The 22599-nt window shown below is 33.2% G+C and overlaps 1 protein-coding gene across 2 annotated transcripts in view; it reads left to right on the forward strand.

Moving 5' to 3' along the window:
* Positions 1 to 11136: 11136 nt before the first annotated feature.
* LOC128674064 (connectin-like) overlaps positions 11137 to 22599 on the forward strand; it is a 235357-nt gene continuing 223894 nt past the window's right edge. For both annotated transcript variants that reach the window (XM_053752352.1, XM_053752353.1), the window contains exon 1: positions 11137 to 11261. The gene's annotated coding sequence lies outside the window, so the exon portion shown is untranslated. The remainder of the gene's footprint in view (positions 11262 to 22599) is intronic.

Consider the following 22599-nt stretch of genomic DNA (forward strand, 5'->3'; position numbering starts at 1 on the left):
AAAACTGATTGACATTTCAGATATTCTCCATAAATTATTCATAAAAACGGGGAATAAACAGGAAAGACATCTTATCTGAAAAATTAAATGTTTCTTCTTATTAATGGATCGGAAAAAAAATTGACTATTTTATGACAGTATGTTAATTAAACAATTTAAAATACCATGAAATGTGCGTAAAATGATAAGTAAACGATAATAAACATATTTTTTTTGTTCTTCAGTCATGCATACAATAAATCCTATAGACAAATTTCCATGAAATTTGACATACCAAATTTAAATTCTTAATTTTTAAATTATTTTCGGATCATACTAGTGGCCCGTCCCGGTTTCGCACTTTCCTCAGGAATCACTCTATCTATAGGTGAAAACTGCATGAAAATTCGTGCAGTAGTTTTTGAGTTTATCGCGAACAGACAGACAGACAGACGCGGTAGGGGTCTTTGTTTTATAATATGTAAGGATAAGGATACATCACCAGTCAAAAAATCGCTTAAAACTATTCTAGACCAAGGATAGAACCCGGGTCCTCTGACATAAACTATATAAAGGCCACAGAGATCGTCAAAAACAATACTAATTCTAAGTAACATTCATAAATGCGAAAATAAGTTTGTTTGTTTGTTACCTCTTCCCGCTCGATCTGTTCGAACAGTCTTTTTGAAATTTTGTATACGTATGTAGTATGAAGTATGATAAAAAATTATACATAAATTTATATTAAAAAAATGGTAAGCCCTTCTGGCATAATAGGGACCAACACTGTTTGAATGAGTTTCTTTCGGCATTTCTTCTCAGCAGTGGTCGTTCCGAAATGCTAGTAGTTTGTAACTTTGGTAAACATCATTTAATTTAGAATATGACGCGAAAAAATGCCTGTGAAGTCCTAATTTCTGAATAAAAGATTTGATTTTGATTTTGAAGTAAGGAGAAAGATATAGGGTACTTTTCATCCCGGAAAAATAACTGTTTATGTGGAAAACATGCAGGCGAATTCGCGGGAAAAAGCTAGTAAGATATAAACTGGAGATTCTCTCACAGCTGATAAGCTAGCTGCCATTCGCTTTTTAATCTCAATTCCATCAAGAAACCCACCATACTGCTAAACGTTGCCTCTGAATTTTGCAATATTTGCAATTATTTCATAGGGTAAAAAGAACTGTGACAAGTATATTTTAATAAATATATTATATAGTTTTCCGTCTAATAAGTGGATATTTAATAAATTAGGTTTAAATTTGAAAACGCTTTATGACTGTGGTTATGTTAAAATCAACCCTTGTCAAAATTAACGGCAACGTGTCATAAAATTGGCTTGGTGACAACCCTATTTCGCACATAATTTTCGTACCACAGTTATCATGTTAAATTGGATTTCCATGAAAATGTTCTATGATTTATATCATTCATTTTACTGAATAAGTCTTCTGATGTTAATTCAAAAAGGTTTTTAGTGATAATTACTTTATTAATGTCGAAAAGACACGCACTTCTAAATTCGAATTTCTTGTGAAAGCGTGACGAAAATTCTTGAGTTTAAATTATGCTCTTATATGATCGAAAATTATCTAAATCCTCTTCTAATAATATTATAATTAATGTTATTCACGCAAAATCTGCTGGGCGGATTGTTATGAAATTTGGTACGTCGGTAGAATATAACCTGGAATAACACATAAGTACTTTATATCACGAAGTTCTCACGAGCGCAGCTAGTATAGAATTATTTTTCAAAGTAACTTCTTAAAATAATTTCTTATTTTTAGAGTGTGTCATTGATAAAACTGGTGTCAGATTTTATTCAAGTCGCCCAAAGGAATCTGACATGACATGAAAAATATTTTGATTCCCAATTAATTTTGATCATATCAATATATATAACTAGCTGCGCCCCGAGGCTTCACTCCTGTGGAAATTTCGAGATAAAAAGTACTGTATGTGTTATTCCAGGTGATATTCTACCCACGTACCAAATTTCATAACAATCCGTTCAGTAGATTTTGCGTGAAAGAGTAACAAACACACAACATCACAAATTTTCGAATTATAATATTAGTAGGATATCATATCAATTCGGTATCATACATTATTCTATCGAATATTAATATTAAAGACTTAGAGCATAAGAACACCACGTCATGCCGTATAGGCAGTCGAATAACAAAGAAGAATCAATTTTTATTGATAGTGCTACGGCGTAGCTGCTCTACGAAAATGTCGTAGCGCATGAGCTGTCTTTCGTAGCTTTCGTTATACACGTGTTTACAATCGTGTGACTTTTTATGAACAGTTTAAATAGACTTTTTAGAAAATCACTTTTGTGGTTAATAAATGTTGTAAATTGTTTAAGTTTGATTGATATTTGAGTTATATTCAACAACATTAAGTAATTAATTAACATTATTAAGTTTATATTATGTTAGGACTCATAAGAAAAAGGTAATGTAATTAGATAGATTAGTATATTGATAGATTAGATATTGCAACTGATTTTGTAACGCATCTAATTCTTTAGTTTGGAGGCGATGTATATATATGTATATATATATATATATATATATATTTATATATATATACATCGCATAAATAATAATAGTAAATGCAATAGAAAGTTTGTGAGGATGTGTGTATGTTTGTTACTCTTTCATGCAAAATCTACTGGACGGATTGTTATTAAATCGAATACAATCTGCATTGATACATTGGCTACATATTATCCCGAAATTCACATGGGAGCGAAGCCCCGGAGCGAAGCTAGTCATTTATAATTTGTATTCTTCTGGGCGTTCTCGTGTCGGTTTCTTCTCCTATCACTTCACTTCTTTCCTACCTTTTCTATTTCACTTTAATTTTTTTCTTTCTATCTTTGTCATTCTTATTCTCTCTCCCATCTGAGCGTTTTCCAGGTCGCACAGCTATTGAGCATTTAAGCCCTGAGTCCGCTTCCATACTTGTTCGACTTCACTTCGCATTGTCTTCGGAATTCCTAGTTTAGATATTAGATATATATAGATTCCTAGACTTTGGTACGCATATCATCCTTATTCTTACGTATTTGGATTAAAACATAGATAGTTATACTTATTTTTTGCAGATGTTTCTGCCAGATGTGAGTAAATAACTTAACGCAAATAACACTTCATGAAGCGAGTTTTAGGCCAAATATAAAAAAGGATAAGGTGCCTTACGTCGTATTACGCGTCGCAATATTCCATTATCGCTAAAACACGACGGCCTAAACACAAAAAGTTCGCCACTTTGCCTTTCCATTACTGCGTAACTTAGCAAATATATATAATTTTAGTATCGTTAGCAATATAGTATGTTGGGTTTAGGGTCGTTATGCGTTTTAAGGTCAGCCTAATGGTGCGGTTTTTTGGGATATTGTTGGTCTAAGGGCAAGTAAAGAATTTTAATAGTATAGTAATTGTAGTCAAGTGAGGCGTGTGGTTCCGCCCTGGAATAGGGCCACTCCATACCTTCCCGTGGATGTCGTACGAGGCGACGCGAATACTGCAAGGTCGTTGAAACGTCAGCAACATTAGATAATAAAGTAGGTACTAAGTGTTATGTTAATGATGAGAATACATATAAGTATTCTTTAAAAGAAGTATTGTTTAAAAGAAGAGTGAGAGAGACGTCTAATACAGATATTTTTACTAAGTTTCTTAGAGCGTATAAATAAAAGTAAATTGATATGAGGTTACGCTAGGTATTGCTTTAAAAAAAATCTTAAAACCGACGCTTTATTTAACTAATCATATTAATTACTTGAGAGTACAGTAATTTTTAATTAATTAACTTATTGCTAAGGATTTACAACCCTTTTCTGTGTGTTCGCGTGAAGCTCGTTAATTTTCTTTAGTACGCACTGTAATTATTATGAACGACCGTACGAAAGAATGGGATTATTACTAAGCCTAAGATATTTTGTTGCAAACTCAAATTTCATTGTCATTTCGTAATTATAGAATAAAAAATTATATTTGAAAATTCCACCGTTTTAATTTATAAAGTGCTCAATGTTTTTAACATAAACTTATGACATACAAAAAAAGGATAGCTTTCATAATATTTATAAAAAAAAAAGTTTTAATAACAGATGGATTTTTGTACCGTTCGCACCAATATGTGTTATTCTTGAGGAATTTATTATGGTTTTACCCGAGCGAAGCCGGGACAGGCCTCAAGTTTACAATTTTTTTTTCTGAAATAAAATCTCTCTCTCTTCATAGTAGTATTTCGTCATGGCTGAGGTATATGGTTATTACATGGAATAAACACACAACAACTTTATTGGCACTATTTATTAAATGGGTTCTTCATTTCACACACTGACTTCTTCATTTCACACACAAGTTAGTAAGAGTGTGCAGGTTTCCTCACGATGTTTTCCTTCACTGGAAGCAGGTAGTCTATGAAAACTACTATATCAGTCAGATTGGTGTACAAACTCATGTGGCACGCGATATTGTAATATGTTTCCTACTAGGAAACGTATTAAACAAGCATAGGGCGAAGTACGGGCTTGCAATTCACTTATCACTATCGAGTCGATTTGAAGTGAGACGCACTGAATCAATCACATTGCGATGTGGTTGTCGTGGCGTCACAATGTCGCACTGTGATTGGTTAGCTGCGTCTCACTCGACTCGATTGTGAGATTCTTCGCTCACACGTCTCTAAAGTCCACATGCTGTCTCTTTTCCACATCTTGTAATTTAATTTATTTTATTCTTACAGAGTTTCCACAAGATATTTATAATCTTCAAAACTTTCACATGCATTATACCTTACACATAGTTAACTAAACATGAGCGAGCGAAATGAGGAAGAAACTCGAAGTCGTTAATAGCCAAGGCCCATAAAAACTTTCGCCTCCGAAAAAAAGACATTATATAGCAATATAACACGTGTGCACGGCACAAAATGGGGCCAAGACTGCCAACTTTTAATAGGGGACCGTCAAATGTCGCGAAAAATATAAATTATTAACATCATAATTGTTGCCTGAGGCTTGATAAAATTAGTGTTCATATTTTTTGCGGAGATGAGTTTCAGTTGGAAAACAGACGAATTACCCTACTCATAATAATTAGCCGCTAAAAAAAAAAGAATGTGCAAGTTTTATTTTAATATTAGAAATATCGAAACTTGATGTAAATAATTTTAAAATTGTTATATTAAAATAAATGCAACGATAGATTTACTATATTTGTGTCAGACATAATAACGCAAGTAAATCTTATATATTTACTCGTGTTTGAGGAAATTTGGTATAAGGTAAGGAATATTTCAACTATTCCTTGTCCGATAAAAATTCTGTCAAGACAAAATAAATTCTTTTAGTCGTCACAACTGCACATAAACAGATGATGTCGATCAAAAATTAATGGCGGGAAAAAACGAATTTCTGCTTAATGGTGTGTTGTAAAATTTATATAACATCACGGCGAGTGATCTCAGTTTTATCGTGTTATTTATAAACACATACTTAAAGCGTACTTTACTAACCGCGCCAAATTTTAAATGTCTACGTAAAATTTCTCATAAGCTGTAATATTGTTATGTTTGTTATAAAATTAGGAATAATATGCCCAATACAACTAACTGTATGTAGTCTTTGTCGGTTTAGCATTAAGGCTATATAAACCTAAGCGCGTCGCGCATCCTAGCAACACATACATTTTTATAAAACTCGTTTATTATCGAAACCTACTCGTATCGCTTCGAGTTTATACACCAATCTGTATTTGATTCCGATAAAGAAAAATATTGTGAGAAAAACAGTTCGCTGGTTGAATGGTTATTTAGGGTGGGTTGCATCAGTCAACTTTGACGTTAACTTCAACCTGCGCGCCGCCGTCTCGCGTCGTTTAGATAAAATGGCGTACTATGCGCGTTTTCTGCGCATATTAAAGTTAAAGTCAAGATGGTGCAACCCACTTTTAGTTTACTATTGTGTATTTGCATCTATTTGTCGCTAGATGGCGGTAGGTAGTAAAAGTGAAACCAGAGTTGGTGACACAATAGATAACAAAGAAACGTTTATTCTGTTTTTTTTTTAGTGTTTGTTTTTATAGCGGCAACAGAAATACACGATTTGTGTAAATTTACAGTTGCAAAGTAGATGAGACGAAGAAGTAGGAAAGCGGATTCGGGGCTCCGACGCTCAATACGCTCAAATAAAAGACAGACATTATCAGTGAGGATGTAGCAATCATGCAAAAATCTCAAAAATCAAATTACAATGGATTTTCATGAGTTTTGATCACAATTTACTTTTGGAATCCTTGCGCAAGCAAAGCATACATATACTAGCTCTAGTAGTATATATATTTTTAATAGCCTGTGGTGTCCCACTGCTGGGCAAAGGCCTGCCCTCTACTTTGCCATCCATCTAATAGTTCATCCAGTAAATAGTTACGTAGAAATGTTTAGAGTTCAAAAAATATTCTGGATCATAAAATAAGCAAAATAAATAACAACCTTTGGATATTATGAATCTCTCATCCCCAATATTAATACCTTACAAGGGCAGGGCGGCCCTTATCCAGTGAACAAACAAACAAATTACAATTTTCCACCGGGGAACGCTTATGAAATAGTCGTTCGTCAGGATTCAGGTAATAAAATATACAAATCATAGAAAGTTCAAAGTTCTCGTCAACGACACAGATATAAGAACATTATAATGTTCTTAATCTGTGTGGTCAAGGACGATGGACGAATTTGGTACTCCGGCGCCAGTCATATATAAGCGAAGAAAACGTCTACGCGACAGAAAATTGCGCCAAAAAAAACTGTTGTCTTTCGCGCAAGTGTTATCGCGCAAATGTCCTGAAATGCTGACATACATTCTAATGGTCTGACAACTCGGATAGAAAAAAAAAAATAGATCCTGGGCTCCTATGCTCTGCAACTGCGGAAGTAACCGGGAAAATGCTCACATATAACAGAGGCCGGCGGCACATGTTATCGTTTTTCAAATTCCGTAAATTATAAGTAAACATCGACTAGAGCTGGAGGAGACACAATAAGTATTAACTTGTGAATTAAATACATTGTGGAAATTCAGTAATCGATAAGAACACGAATTTGTTCACTACAAAACAATAATAATTCATTAAATATTAAAAAATACTTAACATTTTTGTCGGTCACTTTTCAGTTATTGTTTTCTCCTTCTGTCCTTTATTTGGTCTTTATAAGCCCTTCTTGGCTTTTCTCTTCTATTTTGCCCGTTATTGGTATTCTATTTTTAATTATTATTCTATTTTTATACTGACTTAAAAACCTAATTTTTCACGCATGCTCTGCTCATGAGAAAGGTCACATCTGTGTATACTTACAATTTGCGTCACTGCTGTAAATCATTTCGTTTCAGTGTAAAACACGGTTCCCATGATTTTCCCTTTTATCTTCTCTGCCGGGATTACCAAACGGAATTTTTTTTAAAAGATTAGACTAACAGTGAAATAAAATGAACTGAGTTGATTTTTCGAAGTTGATTCAACTATATTTGTTGATTAAAATTTTATTTGTCATTAACGCATTCGTAATCTTCACAGTCACATTTTCGACCGATGCTGAGAAGAAATGCATATTATATCATGTCTGAAGAGTATTTTTTGAAGTTCAGCCGAATGGAATATTATTTATTCGCAAAATGCTCTTCAAAACATATGAATTTATAAAACATAAAAAAAAATATAAATTGATATTAAGATCATTTACGTAGTGTAGTATTTGTTAAGATTATTGTTAAGTTTTTGCTGATAATTAAAAAAAAATGTTCAATGAAAATGGGATGATGGCGCTAGTGTGCGGGTAGGTATGGCCTTAAATGAAGTTATTAGAAATGATGCGACGCAAAAGCAATGAATACTTGATTAAAGACTAGCACCTCGAGATTTCTTCTAAAATTTACTTTTGAGGATTTGGCGACATGATTTATGTGACAATAGCAACTCGATTTTACGTTTTATTTATTAGGGAATTGTCGTAAATTTAAGGAATTCTTCCTAAATGTAAGTCAATGATTACGATTTTTATTTATTTTTTAAAATATAATAAAAGAAATTTGACATTTGATTCAGCAGTGGTCGTTCCGAAATGCCAGTAGTTTGTAGCTTGTGAGAAATAACTATAAATATAAAAATTGACGAGAAAAATTGCCTGTGAAGGTCTAATTTCTGAATAAATGATTTGAATTTGAATTTGACGAATTCTTTCTAAAAAGAAATGACCCATTGACAATTTTATAATCTTTTGCGAAAAAACAACACTTTGGCAGACACGTGGCAGTGACAGAAATAGTCGCCACGTACGACATCCACGGGAAAATATGGAATTATCAAGTTCTAGGTTAGAATCACACGCTTTAATGATGACCTCATCTCATCTAAGCGTTTTTCCGGGTTCTTCCTTATCTGTTAAGCATCGGCGCCCATAGTCAGCTTTCCTACATTATCGTCTCCACTTCACACGGTCGTCGGCATCCCTATTTGTCAGACCGTTGGCACTCGTATCATCCTTGAGAAAATTATCATGACCGCATGAACGACGAAATTACAATGGTCAAAGGTTCAAAGAAACAATGTCCTTTTTCGTGTTTAAAGCACCTTTGTCTAAAATTTAATGTCACTCATAAAATTACTCAAATAACAAAATGAAAACACGACATGAAACGCGGTGTTCCAAAATGCTCATATCTTATTTATCGGGGCTTGATGAAGAATTAATTAATGTTACCGCAAAACGCGAGGATACGAAACAGCCCAGGTTTTCCTTAAACAACCCTTGAAACCACAGAGCTTGGAATTTTAGACAATAGAAGTGTCAAAGATCAGAAAAGAAGAAGAATTTGCTGTTTGCCAGGATAAAAAATAAAATAAATAAATGAATAAAATAAATATATTAGGACAAATCGCACAGATTGTGTTAGCCCCAAAGTAAGTTCGAGACTTGTGTAATGGGATACTCATGCATGAAGGTACTCAAATATTCAAACAAGATTATTAAGTATCAATATAATTCATCGGTTTTATTATAAGAAATAAAATATGTTTATTGGGTATCTACGAATTACAATGGTTGTGCATATTGCTGGAGCCTCCTTTTAAGCAAAAATATGCTTGTGCCAGGAGACTCCGCTCCTTCCTTCCTATGTTATTTAATTTAATTCTACATACACATTCTTCTTATTCTACAGATACAAATCACAATAATTTCATTAAATTATACACTTTCAATACGTTAACACAATAGAAAATAATTTTATAAATAGCTATTATAGATAGACAATAGAAAAAAATTAAATTTGAAAATGAGTCTTTTTGCGGACCCTGCTTCCTCGGTTGCTACTATGGGTGCAACCAAGTGTACGCTTGCTATGATAACACTAGTATATTTATTAAATTACAATTTTATACCTATACATTATATACAATACATATATACATGTATTCAGATATAAATACAATGAGTAATAACTTGTTTGTGTGTAAGTTATGAGGGAGGATCACTAATGAAAGCTTCTATTTCTTCATACGTTTTAGTTTTTAGCCAAGAGATTAAATTTTATTAATATGAGATTTACCATTCTTTTGTTATGATATAAAGTCTATTACAAATGTTTTTTATCTCTAATATGTTGACGTCACAAAATGTCACCGTCGTACAAGCTCCGTATAAAATGTTGTTTTTGACATAAGAAAAAGTATGTATTTCGTATTAGTTCTCAGTACAATAACTAAATAATTAGTTATTCCTATTATATAGTGGATAAAATGTAGGTGTAATATGTAATATCCCGGCCGCTATCTGTCGATTTTACACACAATTAAATGTACTGTACCAATTGAATAGAAAAGCAGATTTTTAGCCAACGTAAGAAGTAAGGCGATTTAATGAGAACTAAAGAAAGAAAAAGAAAAGTAACAAAATTGCGCTATATTGTATTGTAGCCACACAGTAATATGAAGCGCGCAAAAGCCAAGTTCGTTTCAGATACGAGTTCAAAACCACGAAACATTCTAGAAAAAAGGCATGTAATATTATTTATACCATTAATGTTTTAGTGAAGGTCATACCAATTGACATTTCGAAGAGAGCAAACGGCACTTCTATTTGATTTATATTATTCAAATTTCTATGCATGAAACGCCAGAAATTTCACCCTCAAGAATGATCGGCCCGAAGATATAGAGCTTTTGAGGGAGGTCTTAAGTAATTGACCATAGAGATGCCAAGGTAAGAGCTATTTAAAAATTTCAGGCAAAAAGGTTTTCTTAGAGGCTTTGAACTTGAGATTGATATACTTTTAAAGATTTTTTTTCGGTTACCAGGAAAGGAAAGTTTTTGAGTGTTTAAATATAGGAAACGTTTTTTTATACAAATACAAAGTGGGTTGCACCTTCAACGTTGACTTCGAAGGGATTTTCGTGGTTACCCGCGTAAGCCAAAATTCTTAATTGTTTTTTCTAAATAAATAATAATGGGGATTGTATGTTTCGGAGTGGAGATAGTTTGAGGAATAGAGCGTTCATATAACATAAACTATTTTGTACTACAGGCGGTACCATGGGATTTTTAGTAGGTATAAAATATTTAGATATATAATAATAAACTGTCTTTTAGAATAGATAATTTATCTTTTTGTATAAATAATAGAAAAAGGCACAGAAAAAAAATAAAGACTTGTTGCTCAATATTTATTTAATAAACAGATATAATTATTGGTTTAAGTCTATTAATAATATAAAATTCGGTAAATTTTATATTTATTTTAAGACAAGTAACTGAGTAGCTTCACGTAACTTAATTTTAATTTTTTCAAAAAAAAATGTTTCATTCCTAAAATGTGTGCAGTACAAAAACGGTAATCTACCGGTAAAGTCTAACATTGAGCGTAGAATCAAATAAAAGCCCGATATTGCATTTAACTTAATAATTTACCATCTAAAAAACCTGCGGCAAACTTTTTAATTCTTTAAAAGCCAACACGCGCCGAAACCGAAGTTTTTCCGGGTTGCCGTCAGATGGCGCTGTCGCTTGTATAAAGTAGAATATAGGGGTGTCTCGGTGGAAATTGTCGGTGAAATCCGGTAGAAACATCAGTCTATGTTTAGCGTCGGAGCCGACCTGTCGTGCGGTTCGGCGTAGTTTCGTGATCGTGCGAAAATGTTTGCGATTGTTTTGTGTTTGTGAATTTACGTGTTTTCCAAAGGATTTGGCCTTTGATAACGAGTTTGAAGGTGAGTCTCACAGTTTTTGATCTTATTTCTGTGTGATAAGTTTTTAACTAGCAAAATAATGTAACTTTTTAATTTCATATTGTGTATTATATAGATAGTATTTTAAAATTACCAAACTTTTTGGGGATATTTAAAACGAACATTGAAGATACGTATTCGAATCATTTTATTTTTTATTGAATTTAAATAAATGGACAACATAAAGTTAAATTATGTACCTATATTTTTTAATATTATACAAATTTGTAAATAGATTTATTTGTAAATATATTTTAGAAAAAGTATTCGTTTATTTTAAATAGGTACGACAATATTTTTGTCCGAACATAAATATTTTTATACATATATATATTATTATAATTCTTATATAAATATATCTATTAGTAACGGAAATCACTAAATTAATACTATTAGCTTTTAGAAATTCCGCAAACACTCGTAAATTTAGACTCTTCAAATATTTTATTCCTAATATTATGTTTTTATATACTGGTTAAATAGGTAACTATAATTCAATATAAGAATTATATATACAACAATTACAAGAACTTTAAATATACATTTAAAGTAAAAACACATGAGTATATTAAAAGTACATTCGACGTAAGTTTCTCTACTTACTACTTTCTCTACTTATTTCTTTTAATCTCATAGAAAATTTAACTTACAATTTAATATTTATTTATTATAAGTTTTTGCCCGCGGCTTCGGCCGTGTTTATTGTGTGTCCGCTCATAAATTATGTTTGACAATATCTCGCGTTCTAAGCAACGTATCGCGATGAAAGCTATACCAGATTTTAAGTTAGATCATCTGCTATAACACAGATAACATTTCCTTAACATATTCAGTTAGCCACTAAAACATAATTAAGAAAATGTATAAATAAAATATTTTTAATGTTTAAAATTTTATATAAATATTATTAATCGGTGGACTGCTGAGGCCTTCATTTAAGCAATAATTATTTCAGGAGGCACAACTCTTATAATTGTATTATGTATATCAAAAATAATATACTTTTCTTAGTCGTTTTGGAAACATAAATCTTACTTACGGACTTTCTCCCAAAGGAGATGCGCATTGTCGCCTTTTCTCCGGAGAAACGTTAATTTTTTTGGAACGTGAACTTTTTCATAAAGCGATAAAAAAATTTCAAGCGAGTTTTTGAGTGTGCAAAGATTAGGACATTCCTTTTTTTAACCGACTTCAAAAATGGAGGAGGTTCTCAATTCGTCGCGATCTAATTTTGGTTAAATTGGACTAATCTGCTGGCCAAATCGGCTTTTACGCGAGGTATTAAAACCATTAATATGGTCCATGAGCGAGGCGACATATTCTCGTGCGCTTTGAGTGAATTCACAAAAGTCACTTTGTCATTTGTTATGTGTTGTAATTAATAGTATATAAGTCTGCACTATCACATTAGGTGTATACGTGTAATGGTAGTTGTATGAATAAATAAATAAATAAAATAAAATAGAAACGTAACGCTATTTTCGATATGAGTTACTATCGAACTGCACTTGCATTACTATGCGATTATATGGGCTCATTGTGACGCTTGCTGGTAAAAGATCGATTAGTCTATACACAAATCGAACTGATAATTTTAAAAATGTGTTTCACAAGTTTTGGATAGTCTTTGATGACCAGTCACTTCAGACTTATCTAAATGTCAGTTCATTAAAAACTACTGCACAGATTGTCATGAGTTTTTAACCAGTAGACAGAGTAGTTTGGCTGTATAATTTATTATGTTTTTACACGAGCGAAGTCGGGCCACAAGTGTTATATAAGATTTGTCATGAAAAGTGTCTGTGAAGGTCTAATTTCTCAATAAACTATTAGTTTTTGACTCTGTCCGACTACTCTGACCTGGTGTTACTCTTAGCTATACCGTCACGAAGCTTCTATGACTGTTCCCATTTCTTAAGTCTGTCAACAGCATATTCCTCATAATTATAAGTACTAGATGTTGCCCGGGGCTTTGCTCTCGATGAAATTTTGACATAAAATATAACCTATAGCAATCTTGGATAATGTACCTTTCTGAATTTTTGAAACCGGTTAGGTAGTTTCGGAGATTACCAGTCTCATAAAAATCACAAACGCTTACCTTTTTATAATAATAGTCGACAGCACATCAACCTACCCAAACTCATTGAAAATTCGCACCTAATACCATGAGATAAATATCTAAAGGGTAACTTTAACATGCGGTCGGCTGTACAAGTATATGCATATGAAAGTATAGATAAATTTACCACCCGCCTACGTGATTATCAGAGCGTGTCTTATTATCTTGAATACTGAAGCTAAGTAGACGTACCAACGCGGAGAATTAGCTGGCTTAACGAGAAAATTACATGCATTTTTATTACACACTTGATGTACTTCAAATTAAGTAGGGGACGGATTTTAATACTTCCATCCTAAATTTGGATTCACGCAGAAGGCCACTGTAAATCATATGGTATATGGTGTAGTAAGGTTTAAAAAGCCTGAAAAGTTACATCTAAAGCTTAAGTTTACTATCACTACTAGCCCACGAATACATCGACCGCCTTTGTCAGTACCACAACATAGAGCGATCCCGTTTAGGGGCAGTTTCCGTTTCCAGGCGACCAAATGTTGGAATGATATATCTCTTTTTTTATACCTGTTCTTTTTTGTTAAGTTTTTCATTTGATTGTGACAAAAATAAATTCATTATCTATTTTTGTTGAAATGAATTAACTATTTATCTATTTTTGTTGAGTAGCCTAATAATTCTTTCACGTGTTCCCGTTTCGGCATTCGGTGATGCGACGCCGCTAATAAGCACGATATTGTTAAATTAAATAAATAAAATTAAATAGGTCAAGACGTATATATCTGCAATGTATTAAAAATAATACAGGTATTAGATAGCGCCAATAGAGGTGCTAGTATATTGTATTTGTATTGTAGCTTGTAGTAACCGATTAAAATATATTGTGTACCGCTTATGTGTTTCGAGTATTTATAGTTAACTAGGTGTGTCTTGAGGCTTCGCTCCTGTGGGAATTTTGGGATAAAAGTGATGTGTGGTTCCAGGTTATATTCTAACCGTGTACCAAATTTCATAATAATAGGTCCAATAGATTTTGCGTGAAAGAGTAACAAACTTACATATACACATCCTCACAAACTTTATACTATAATTTATAATTTAACTGATGTCAGCATAAGAAAAAATCCTTAAAAATGTAAACATTATGTGATGGGACCCGTGTGAAAGTCAGGTTGGGTGGGCGAGACATTAAAAACGACTTATGATGATGAAAACAACTCGACACGATACTTACTTAACCTTCTTTAAAGTACATGTTCTCAAATAGGCACTTTTAGAATGACATGAAAATTCTCCAATCATATCGAGTGTGTAATTGCTAACATTGGTGTCAGATTTTATTTAAGTCTCCTAGAGGCATCTGACATCTCTTTTACGACTACTTACCGCCATCTAGTGGCATGTAGTCGCGTACACACTAGTGAACTATACTGTCCACCAGTGTGCAGGTTTCCTCACGATGTTTTCCTTCACCGGAAGCAAGTGGTGGTCTATGAAAATTGGTGAACAGATTGGTATACAAACTCATGTGGCACGAGTAGGATATGAACCTGACACCTTTCGATCCACAGGCGGGGGTCTTAACCATTACACCACCACCGCTTCAATTCTCCAATGCTAAGCTTCATGTCCACCTAGTACTTGATCACTTTTTTATTTGCCCAATTGATATTTCTCACGTACAGCCTAGTGTGAAGACACCCTTAAATTGAAACGGTAAAATAGGGTCTCGGAAGTAACAGACTCAATTAACTACCGTTACTGCATTTGTCCGACAAATTGTAAGTATCTCATAAACTGGGGTCGGTCCCTGAGGTATGAGCCATCTTTTTTACATCCTGGCCCGAAATTTGTATAACTCATATATGTGTTTATGTATGCTTCATAATAATTTTCTGAATCACTCTGTGGCCCACTATTGGATATAAGACTCCTCCCGTCTACAACATCCTTGTCTATCCTGCGCCATCCTTACCCAGTAGCTGCCAGCAATTTCTTTTACGTAGTCAATCCCTCTATATACTTATTTCGCTTGTACTCCAAGGTGGACCTTTTTAAATTTTCAAACATATTAATAACGTTATTTAAAATGAAAACTAAATGAAACACCTAAAACCAAATACAAATTTAATTAATGTTTTATTTACTTCTATCAAATTCGTTGCTGTATATATGTAATAATAATAATGACTTTTCTTTTGATGCCGAATGCCGGTCAATTCGTAAGTTTCATGTCAAAATTCTTAAACTCATTTTTCTTGTCACTTGGCCAGGCCACAAATCCGCGTAATCAATTATTAACCCCGAATTTTATTAATTTGGGAGAAAAAATAAGAAAATACATATAAATAATAACAATATACAAACTAATTACACGTGTAAAGGTAAATTAATATAAACTTGACCCATACAATGTAGCAATTTAGGTTGATGGTGGTTTATTAACTTTCCTTTACCAATTAATTTTACAGTATTGAAATGGAACGCTAATGAAAGTTTTGGTAAAATTTATGTGGCTAACTGTAAAACCAGTTATAAATAAATAAATATATTAGGACAAATCACACAGATTGAGCTAGCCCCAAAGTTAGTTCGAGACTTGTGTTAAGGGATACTAACTGAACGATACTATATTTTATAACACATACATATATAGATAAACATCCACGACCCGGGCCAATTAGAAAAATATCATTTTCCATCATAACCCGACCGGGGTTCGAACCCGGTTCAGAGGCAAGCACTTTACCACTGCGCTACCGAGGTTGTCAAATTACCAGCACACAAAAAATTTCAAATAAATTGGCGCAATTTGTATTTTAATTTTACCGACATAATTTGGTTCTGGACATTATCGCGTTCGAACAAAACAAACAATCAGGTTTCGTGTATAAGTAGTAAGCCCTGTAAGTAAGACTGTTCTTTGGCCTTACTACCTAACAGCAATCGTATTCATTCGGCACTACATAAATGGCGTAACAAACGAAACTGTAAATAACTAACAATGCTTTTTCCCTAGAGATTTGAACAGGATTCTTGCGATTAAATTTAATAATCTGATGAATATTTTAATATATGCTATGAAATAATTACTGCAAACTTATCCGTAGTTTTCATTTAGATCATTATTAATACATGTATATTTTTGTCTTAATGGTATTTTTTCTGCTTATTTTTATATTTTTATACTATATAGTTTTTATATTTTTATGGTATATAAAAAAAAACACTGGATGACTGTGACTTATCAACGCACAGCGCAAACCGCTGGGTTTAGAAGCTTCAAATCTAGTACGTAGGTTTCTTATTCTGTCTAGGGGTAAACCAAGAAAGGTTTTTTCTAAATTCATCCTTTAAGGGGGTAAAAAAGGGGTTCAAAGTTTGTATGGGGAAATTAGATTAGTTGAAAGAGTCAAAATATTTCACTGAAGGGATAATCACGCAGGCAAAAGCTGTTTTTATATATGGCTTTAAAATCGGTCCAGGTTGTATAAGCAATTTATTTCCTATAAGACGTCAACAACTAACGCTTGCGCTAATCCACCCTAACAAAAGTATCTCTAGGGTCCTTTATCTAAATCCCTTTTATTTTATTAACGGGGAGGGCGGGGTAAGGGTTCCGTCATTATTCGGTGGAAACTCAATAAGAAATTGTCCTCTCATAGAATTAGGTTTGGGCAGATTGGAAGGAAATGGACGGACGCTGATGGATTTAAAGAGGCACCTAAGACTTATATTTTATGTCTGTAATAGATCATATATTGTTTCATAAAACTTGACTTCATTAGATTCCTTCATATTACGGGTACAAATAGGTTAGGATATTTAGGATATTAGTAATTGGTATTCAAGTTCAACTTGGACGTTAATTTTGACCCGCGCCGCTGACGTTTAGACAAAATGGCGTAATTTGCGGTTTTCCAGGTCACAGTTTACGCCAAAGTTGACGATTTAACCAGTTTTCATTAAGCTGTTATATTACTGGGTCTGTTTATAAGTGTGATTCGTCATTTCATTTTAATTCAATAAATATTACTATTATATGTACCTATCTCATGGTATTTACGGGTCGTAGCCTGGGCTTTTAAGGCTTGAATGGGGACATAGGTCCATGTTAGCTTTTGCCCGCGGCTAACCCCGCGTAAATTTCCCACAAGAACACTTTTACTGAATGAAAGGTAGCCTACGTCCTTCTCCATATTTCAATCTACATGTATGCAAAATTTCAAGAAGATTGGTTAAATAAATAGAGCGTGAAGAGGTACAAACTTACTTTCGCATTTATAATATTAGTTAGAATTTATTATCATTAGTAGTAATTCATCCGTTTCAAGTTCAGTCATGCCTCCTCATATAGTAAAAGTAAATTTTGCAAATTTAATACACGGATCCTGTTTCCAAGTATTATAAAATTTGACAACGTAAAGCTGTTATATCGGCAATGAAATTTCTGAGAAAACCTCTACTGTTTGAACTAAATATTCATACAGAATATAGCCATTTGCTTGGTCGAATAACAGAAATTTTATACTTAATAGGAAATGAATATATGGACCAGGTGATAGATCAGATTAAATTATTTGAAGACCTCCATGGCCTAATGAATATCACGCCGAATCATTATTACACAGGGAAGGTCCTTTTTGAATTTATTAAAATCATTTCGCTAAGAAATTAAATATGATAAATATGTGACTGTAATTTTTGTGTTTGGGCCTTAAGAAGAAATACCATAATTATTACCTATGCCATCATATACATACGTACAAAAAATAAATATATATTGTCTAAGTAAAAGAGGTCTTTGTGGTCATAGAGACCCTTCTAGATCACTTCAATTGTATGTAATTTAACTCAACATACCATTTATATATTCAAGACAATTCTGTGAATAACAATGGCCTTTGTAAGTCAAGCCGAAATGATAATGTGTCTAATTTTCGTTGAAAGGGATTTTTTGCGGAATGCTCGTTTAATTATAAGAATATATAGAATGTTTTTTATGCCCCTGAAATATAAAGCCCATAAACAAAATCAAAAGTTCTTTATCGGTTTTATTTAGGACTTACTTCCATTGGGAAAAAAATATTTACGTATATACACAGGTTAATCTATTTGTTAAATTAAAAATTAACTCACATCATAAAATTAAAAATACACACGCAATCAACTTTTTCTTTTTCTGGTCTGAGAGCGAGATAAACCAAATAATACGCCAGCTTCCGGCATAGAATGTAAAAGTCGATTAAGGGAAAGGGCAATAAACTGGACATTCCTCTTATAGACTAGGCTCATAAACTGGCTCTGTTTCAGAATCTTATCCATCAAGAAGCTCACTATCCAGATAATAACGAGTTTCACGATTCCTTACTCTGTCTACCTCGTGATAGATAAAAACGTGATGATGCAAGTTAACTAGCCCCTATATCACGTCAATGTCGTGGAAGAACACTAAAATAACAAAATTTGATTGACTTGAAACTAGATTAAACAGTTTTGTTTTCCACTCCGTAGCCAGCCCTTAGGGCCCAATTCCAATTATTACTAAAACCTTTATTTATCCGTATTTGTATAATTCAAACTGACGTGGACGGCCATCGGGGATACGATCCATTATCGGGCCTAGTCCTATTTATTATGTTAACGATGGAAAGATAAAAGGGATCCAGTGTTTGTTTAGATGAGTTTTCCAATAAATTCAAATGTTTTAATTAAACCCCCTAAACAATAGGCTGTCGATTTGTAAAACTTTATGAGGTTCGGAAATGGAATTTGGAACTAGTTATTGGTATTTGAACTATTATGGAAGCCATATTGCTGGCCGGATATCAAAAAGAAAAATATTTCCCGTTTGTTTTATTTTTTCCATACTATTCCAGCCAGCCAGTATAGTTATTTCAGAAGAAAATAATAGGGAGTATTACTGCACATTTATACCGCCAGAGTACAGCACTGTATGTTAGGTACACAAAAGCTTTGCCGCCTTTTGCTATGTCGAACGTAAAACGTTTATTTTAGAGTATTTTATTAATCCTTCCATTATGTAAGCATTCGTTTATGAAAATATACAACAATGTAGCATATTCGTGTGCCGATATATTGGGAAAAATCGTTTTACATATGATAAAAAAACTTCGAAAACTATGAGATACGCCTCACGCTGTAAAATTTTCGAGCCAGAAAACGATCCAAAAGAAACTCGGAACACTTCACACGTGAAGACTTATTAAAATATGGACTTCATACAGGTAAGATCTTCAGTCAAAATCAAGTTTATATCAGTTTATGACCACAGTTGACCAAATAATGTAGAACATAACCTAAAATAGTGCTGTTATTTTCAGGATAATCCACTAAATCTTTCCTTTTTCCTTTATTTTCGCACCACGATTGCGTAAATCTGCAACAATATTGAAAATTGGCGCTTTTTGTCTCCATTGGCAATGTTTGTGTACCTTAGTTGTACCAGTAGCGCCATCTGCGATGAGCTTTGCGTAATATGCCCTATTCAGTGCAAAATGTGTCCCGAGCAGCAAATTTTACACAGATAAAATCAGATTGTACAGTTGTGTACTAAAACTAAACACATGAAATCGCAAAATGCTCCAAAGAATATTAACAAATTATTTTTCATTTGAATGCTCCGTTACGCACAAGAAAATACTGGCAAAATAATTAATTCAAAGCTTTAAAAAATTGTCTAGCAAAGATAAATTAGGATCATAAATCCATGTCCGCTGTACTAGTTAGCCTGCTGTCATGACTTGCTGATAGCTCGCTTATAACTTAACATTTTGCAAGAATTAAAAATACGACATGACATGACTTTATTAATATTTTTTAATATTTCCAACTACCTATCTTTACAACAAAAAATACTATCAATTTTAATGTGTCATTCTGCCGTGAAAGTACAGACTTAAAACATCCTTTTAGATATATATATATCATCCTCGCGCCAAACAGGAATACTCTAGTCTAAATTAATTTAACCTAGTCCGACAAATCAACGCTTTGAAATAGCATTACAAATATTGTATTTTTATTATTAAAAATACTTTATTATTTGTTAGAATGCGATTGTATACCGGCCAAACCCGATACATATATATATATATATATATATATATATATATATATATATATATATATATATATATATATATATATGTATATATATATATATATATATATATGTTATAAAACTTTTTAGTGTTGTATAGCTTTTGAATAATGAAAAAGAATACTAAGACACTTCAAAAATAAACTCTGTCATAGAAACATTTTAATTTCTTTTAATATCTTAATATTCGTTATCAGCACGAGGAGCTCTAGAATTTAAAGGAATTTAAGCAGATATATTTTTGTTGTCACTATCGCTGTGTATTTTGTAAAGATTTTGTGGTTTTCTTTCGAATAAACTCGGAGTTCGAGACTAAACAAAAAGGACTCGAAGATGTCATCTGGAGATCAGTCAAATGGATCAAGTCTACGTTCTCTCGCGGGGATCACTCCACTAAAAGGGCGAGATGGATATGCGATTTGGAAATTCCGAATGAGCATGTATTTAAAACATGAAAATCTGTGGAATTGTATAAGGGGTTATCCAGAAGGTGACAGTACTCCAATAAATGTGAAAGAAAGAGATGATGAGATCACTTTGGCCAAGATATGCTTGACTTTGGATGGCCCAGCCATCACAAACGTCAGGAAATGTAAGAGTGCTCAAGAAGCATGGACTGCTTTAGCAGCTGCTTACGAGGATAAATCCTTGGGACGTAGGTTAGCATTGGAGCGGAAGTTGTACAGGTACAATTTAAGTGATTTTGATTGTATGGAAACGTACATAAATGCCGTGATGTCTACTTGTCAGGATTTAGCAGATATAGGCAAAGAGATTGAGGATACATCTTTAGCAGCGATACTACTAGGAGGTTTGACAGCCAGATATGACCCTCTAGTAATGGCACTCGAGAATACTACGATTCAGATTACGAGCGAATATGTCAGAGGGAAATTGTTAACAGAATTTTCAAGGACATCTGTAACTGAAATGATAGAACCTGATACTGCTATGAGTGTTCAATGTAAGAAGCGCAATAAGAAAAAGGAGATAATTTGCTTTAACTGCAAGAAGCCAGGTCATAAGAAACCAGACTGTCCAATTTTGAAAAAGAAACGGGAAGGAGAAGAAAAAGGCAGATCTTCGAATTTACTTTATGCTTTGAATGGACATACAGTAGGGGAAATCAACAAAGATAAATGGTATGTAGATTCTGGAGCGAGTGCGCATATGTCCGGTCGGTCAGATTGGATGGAAAATATTAGAGATTTTCCAATAACTGAAATAACCATTGCAAATGGAGAGACTTTATTGAGTGCCGGAGTAGGTAATGTTCCTATTACCACTAATTCTAACTCAAGACGTGGTATTAAAGAAGTAAAGAACATTTCTAATGTAGTATTAGTTCCTAACTTAGCTACTAATTTAATTTCCGTTAAGAAAGCAGTCGAAAACGGATTTACTGTTCTTTTTAATCAAAAAGGTTGTACATTTTTTGATGCTCTTACTTTTTCTTACACAGGTGATGCTATGTTGCATGGGTCCTGTAATGGTGGATTGTACTCCTTAGATTGTACTGTAAGTCTTCCCAAACAGTTATCAGCGTTCGAAGTACAGTGTGATGTATCAAATTTTCGTTTATGGCACAAACGACTTGGTCACTTATGCCGAATAGGATTACATACATTAAAAGGTAGTAATGTTGGCGTAGAGTATAAAAACGTTGATAAAGAGCCCTGCATAGCGTGTATACAAGGTAAACAGGCTAGGAAACCTTTTAAACCCATAAAATACCGCAAAGCAACATCTAAGTTAGAATTAATTTTTTCCGACCTCATGGGACCTTTCCAGGTAGAGTCATTTCAGGGTAATAAATATACTCTAACTTTTATTGACAATTTTACACGTATGGTTTTTATTTATTTTATTTCTTCGAAAAGTGAGGTGAAAAATAAATTTTGCGCTTTTAAGGCCATGATAGAACGTGAGACAGGGATGAAAGTCAAAACTTTACGAACTGATAACGGTACTGAATACGTTAATAAAGAGTTATCAGACTATTTAGAAAAGGAGGGAATTAGACACCAAACTACGGTTGTATTCAGCCCACAACAAAACGGTGTTTCTGAAAGAACAAATAGAAGTATAGTAGAAAAGGCACGTTGTATGCTTTCAGATAG

The sequence above is a fragment of the Plodia interpunctella genome, chromosome 12, assembly GCF_027563975.2.
Source record: "Plodia interpunctella isolate USDA-ARS_2022_Savannah chromosome 12, ilPloInte3.2, whole genome shotgun sequence".
NCBI classification, from domain to species: Eukaryota; Metazoa; Arthropoda; class Insecta; order Lepidoptera; family Pyralidae; genus Plodia; species Plodia interpunctella.